Raw genomic sequence first — 6,000 nt, forward strand, 5'->3', positions numbered from 1 at the left:
AAAAGCATTTTGCGCTCATAAAAACAAGAAATGTTGATATCTCTGTCAATTTCAATGCAAACGTGTTACTAAGCTCACCAAAGGGTTATAGGGCCATACTCCACCATTTGGAAGTAGTTTTGAGCAAAATCGACATTGTAAAGTCAAAAACACATTGTTGGTCAAAAAGTGATTCTTGCGCTCTGAATAGCATTTTGCGCTCATAAAAACAAGAAATGTTGATATCTCTGTCAATTTCAATGCAAACGTGTTACTAAGCTCACCAAAGGGTTATAGGGCCATACTCCACCATTGGAGGTAGTTTTGAGCAAAATAAATTTAGTCAAAAACAGATTGTTGGTCAAAAAGTGATTCTTAGGCTCTGAAAAGCATTTTGCGCTCATAAAAACAAGAAATGTTGATATCTCTGTAAATTTCAATGCAAACGTGTTACTAAGCTTACCAAATGGTTGAAGGGCCAAACTCCACCTTTTGGAAGTGATCAAAAAGTGATTCTAACGCTCTGAAAAGCATTTTGCGCTCATAAAAACAAGAAATGTTGATATCTCTGTCAATTTCAATGCAAACGTGTTACTAAGCTTACCAAAGGGTTGAAGGGTCAAACTCCACCATTTGGAAGTGATCAAAAAGTGATTCTAACGCTCTGAAAAGCAATTTGCGCTCATAAAAACAAGAAATGTTGATATCTCTGTCAATTTCAATGCAAACGTGTTACTAAGCTCACCAAAGGGTTTTAGGGCCATACTCCACCATTTTTGGAAGTAGTTTTAAGCAAAATCAACAATGTTAAGTCAAAAACACATAGTTGGTCAAAAAGTGATTCTTACGCTCTGAAAAGCATTTTGCGCTCATAAAAACAAGAAATATTGATATTTGTCAATTTCAATGCAAACGTGTTACTAAGCTCACCAAAGGGTTATAGGGCCATACTCCACCATTTGGAAGTAGTTTTGAGCAAAATCGACATTGTAAAGTCAAAAACACATTGTTGGTCAAAAAGTGATTCTTGCGCTCTGAAAAGCATTTTGCGCTCATAAAAACAAGAAATGTTGATATCTCTGTCAATTTCAATGCAAACGTGTTACTAAGCTTACCAAATGGTTGAAGGGCCAAACTCCACCTTTTGGAAGTGATCAAAAAGTGATTCTAACGCTCTGAAAAGCAATTTGCGCTCATAAAAACAAGAAATGTTGATATCTCTGTCAATTTCAATGCAAACGTGTTACTAAGCTCACCAAAGGGTTATAGGGCCATACTCCACCATTTGGAAGTAGTTTTGAGCAAAATCGACATTGTAAAGTCAAAAACACATTGTTGGTCAAAAAGTGATTCTTGCGCTCTGAAAAGCATTTTGCGCTCATAAAAACAAGAAATGTTGATATCTCTGTCAATTTCAATGCAAACGTGTTACTACGCTTACCAATGGGTTGAAGGGCAAAACTCCACCATTTGGAAGTGATCAAAAAGTGATTCTAACGCTCTGAAAAGCATTTTGCGCTCATAAAAACAAGAAATGTTGATATCTCTGTCAATTTCAATGCAAACGTGTTACTAAGCTCACCAAAGGGTTATAGGGCCATACTCCACCATTTGGAGGTAGTTTTGAGCAAAATAAATTTAGTCAAAAACAGATTGTTGGTCAAAAAGTGATTCTTAGGCTCTGAAAAGCATTTTGCGCCCATAAAAACAAGAAATGTTGATATCTCTGTAAATTTCAATGCAAACGTGTTACTAAGCTTACCAAATGGTTGAAGGGCCAAACTCCACCTTTTGGAAGTGATCAAAAAGTGATTCTAACGCTCTGAAAAGCATTTTGCGCTCATAAAAACAAGAAACGTTGATATCTCTGTCAATTTCAATGCAAACGTGTTAGTAAGCTTACCAAAGGGTTGAAGGGCCAAACTCCACCATTTGGAAGTGATCAAAAAGTGATTCTAACGCCCTGAAAAGCATTTTGCGCTCATAAAAACACGAAATGTTGATATCTCTGTCAATTTCAATGCAAAAGTGTTACTAAGCTCACCAAAGGGTTATAGGGCCATACTCCACCATTTTTGGAAGTAGTTTTGAGCAAAATCAACAATGTAAAGTCAAAAACACATAGTTGGTCAAAAAGTGATTCTTACGCTCTGAAAAGCATTTTGCGCTCATAAAAACAAGAAATATTGATATTTGTCAATTTCAATGCAAACGTGTTACTAAGCTCACCAAAGGGTTATAGGGCCATACTCCACCATTTGGAAGTAGTTTTGAGCAAAATCGACATTGTAAAGTCAAAAACACATTGTTGGTCAAAAAGTGATTCTTGCGCTCTGAAAAGCATTTTGCGCTCATAAAAACAAGAAATGTTGATATCTCTGTCAATTTCAATGCAAACGTGTTACTAAGCTCACCAAAGGGTTATAGGGCCATACTCCACCATTTGGAGGTAGTTTTGAGCAAAATAAATTTAGTCAAAAACAGATTGTTGGTCAAAAAGTGATTCTTAGGCTCTGAAAAGCATTTTGCGCTCATAAAAACAAGAAATGTTGATATCTCTGTAAATTTCAATGCAAACGTGTTACTAAGCTTACCAAATGGTTGAAGGGCCAAACTTAGCTTTTGGAAGTGATCAAAAAGTGATTCTAACGCTCTGAAAAGCATTTTGCGCTCAAAAAAACAAGAAATGTTGATATCTCTGTCAATTTCAATGCAAACGTGTTAGTAAGCTTACCAAAGGGTTGAAGGGCCAAACTCCACCATTTGGAAGTGATCAAAAACTGATTCTAACGCCCTGAAAAGCATTTTGCGCTCATAAAAACAAGAAATGTTGATATCTCTGTCAATTTCAATGCAAACGTGTTACTAAGCTCACCAAAGGGTTTTAGGGCCATACTCCACCATTTTTGGAAGTAGTTTTGAGCAAAATCAACAATGTTAAGTCAAAAACACATAGTTGGTCAAAAAGTGATTCTTACGCTCTGAAAAGCATTTTGCGCTCATAAAAACAAGAAATATTGATATTTGTCAATTTCAATGCAAACGTGTTACTAAGCTCACCAAAGGGTTATAGGGCCATACTCCACCATTTGGAAGTAGTTTTGAGCAAAATCGACATTGTAAAGTCAAAAACACATTGTTGGTCAAAAAGTGATTCTTGCGCTCTGAAAAGCATTTTGCGCTCATAAAAACAAGAAATGTTGATATCTCTGTCAATTTCAATGCAAACGTGTTACTAAGCTTACCAAAGGGTTGAAGGGCAAAACTCCACCATTTGGAAGTGATCAAAAAGTGATTCTAACGCTCTGAAAAGCATTTTGCGCTCATAAAAACAAGAAATGTTGATATCTCTGTCAATTTCAATGCAAACGTGTTACTAAGCTCACCAAAGGGTTATAGGGCCATACTCCACCATTTGGAGGTAGTTTTGAGCAAAATAAATTTAGTCAAAAACAGATTGTTGGTCAAAAAGTGATTCTTAGGCTCTGAAAAGCATTTTGCGCTCATAAAAACAAGAAATGTTGATATCTCTGTAAATTTCAATGCAAACGTGTTACTAAGCTTACCAAATGGTTGAAGGGCCAAACTCCACCTTTTGGAAGTGATCAAAAAGTGATTCTAACGCTCTGAAAAGCATTTTGCGCTCATAACAACAAGAAACGTTGATATCTCTGTCAATTTCAATGCAAACGTGTTAGTAAGCTTACCAAAGGCTTGAAGGGCCAAACTCCACCATTTGGAAGTGATCAAAAAGTGATTCTAACGCCCTGAAAAGCATTTTGCGCTCATAAAAACAAGAAATGTTGATATCTCTGTCAATTTCAATGCAAACGTGTTACTAAGCTCACCAAAGGGTTATAGGGCCATACTCCACCATTTTTGGAAGTAGTTTTGAGCAAAATCAACAATGTAAAGTCAAAAACACATAGTTGGTCAAAAAGTGATTCTTACGCTCTGAAAAGCATTTTGCGCTCATAAAAACAAGAAATATTGATATTTGTCAATTTCAATGCAAACGTGTTACTAAGCTCACCAAAGGGTTATAGGGCCATACTCCACCATTTGGAAGTAGTTTTGAGCAAAATCGACATTATAAAGTCAAAAACACATTGTTGGTCAAAAAGTGATTCTTGCGCTCTGAATAGCATTTTGCGCTCATAAAAACAAGAAATGTTGATATCTCTGTCAATTTCAATGCAAACGTGTTACTAAGCTCACCAAAGGGTTATAGGGCCATACTCCACCATTGGAGGTAGTTTTGAGCAAAATAAATTTAGTCAAAAACAGATTGTTGGTCAAAAAGTGATTCTTAGGCTCTGAAAAGCATTTTGCGCTCATAAAAACAAGAAATGTTGATATCTCTGTAAATTTCAATGCCAACGTGTTACTAAGCTTACCAAATGGTTGAAGGGCCAAACTCCACCTTTTGGAAGTGATCAAAAAGTGATTCTAACGCTCTGAAAAGCATTTTGCGCTCATAAAAACAAGAAATGTTGATATCTCTGTCAATTTCAATGCAAACGTGTTACTAAGCTCACCAAAGGGTTATAGGGCCATACTCCACCATTTTTGGAAGTAGTTTTGAGCAAAATCAACAATGTAAAGTCAAAAACACATAGTTGGTCAAAAAGTGATTCTTACGCTCTGAAAAGCATTTTGCGCTCATAAAAACAAGAAATATTGATATTTGTCAATTTCAATGCAAACGTGTTACTAAGCTCACCAAAGGGTTATAGGGCCATACTCCACCATTTGGAAGTAGTTTTGAGCAAAATCGACATTGTAAAGTCAAAAACACATTGTTGGTCAAAAAGTGATTCTTGCGCTCTGAAAAGCATTTTGCGCTCATAAAAACAAGAAATGTTGATATCTCTGTCAATTTCAATGCAAACGTGTTACTAAGCTCACCAAAGGGTTATAGGGCCATACTCCACCATTTGGAGGTAGTTTTGAGCAAAATAAATTTAGTCAAAAACAGATTGTTGGTCAAAAAGTGATTCTTAGGCTCTGAAAAGCATTTTGCGCTCATAAAAACAAGAAATGTTGATATCTCTGTAAATTTCAATGCAAACGTGTTACTAAGCTTACCAAATGGTTGAAGGGCCAAACTTAGCTTTTGGAAGTGATCAAAAAGTGATTCTAACGCTCTGAAAAGCATTTTGCGCTCAAAAAAACAAGAAATGTTGATATCTCTGTCAATTTCAATGCAAACGTGTTAGTAAGCTTACCAAAGGGTTGAAGGGCCAAACTCCACCATTTGGAAGTGATCAAAAACTGATTCTAACGCCCTGAAAAGCATTTTGCGCTCATAAAAACAAGAAATGTTGATATCTCTGTCAATTTCAATGCAAACGTGTTACTAAGCTCACCAAAGGGTTTTAGGGCCATACTCCACCATTTTTGGAAGTAGTTTTGAGCAAAATCAACAATGTTAAGTCAAAAACACATAGTTGGTCAAAAAGTGATTCTTACGCTCTGAAAAGCATTTTGCGCTCATAAAAACAAGAAATATTGATATTTGTCAATTTCAATGCAAACGTGTTACTAAGCTCACCAAAGGGTTATAGGGCCATACTCCACCATTTGGAAGTAGTTTTGAGCAAAATCGACATTGTAAAGTCAAAAACACATTGTTGGTCAAAAAGTGATTCTTGCGCTCTGAAAAGCATTTTGCGCTCATAAAAACAAGAAATGTTGATATCTCTGTCAATTTCAATGCAAACGTGTTACTAAGCTTACCAAAGGGTTGAAGGGCAAAACTCCACCATTTGGAAGTGATCAAAAAGTGATTCTAACGCTCTGAAAAGCATTTTGCGCTCATAAAAACAAGAAATGTTGATATCTCTGTCAATTTCAATGCAAACGTGTTACTAAGCTCACCAAAGGGTTATAGGGCCATACTCCACCATTTGGAGGTAGTTTTGAGCAAAATAAATTTAGTCAAAAACAGATTGTTGGTCAAAAAGTGATTCTTAGGCTCTGAAAAGCATTTTGCGCTCATAAAAACAAGAAATGTTGATA

Source organism: Gadus chalcogrammus, chromosome 12, assembly GCF_026213295.1.
Source record: "Gadus chalcogrammus isolate NIFS_2021 chromosome 12, NIFS_Gcha_1.0, whole genome shotgun sequence".
Taxonomy (NCBI): Eukaryota; Metazoa; Chordata; class Actinopteri; order Gadiformes; family Gadidae; genus Gadus; species Gadus chalcogrammus.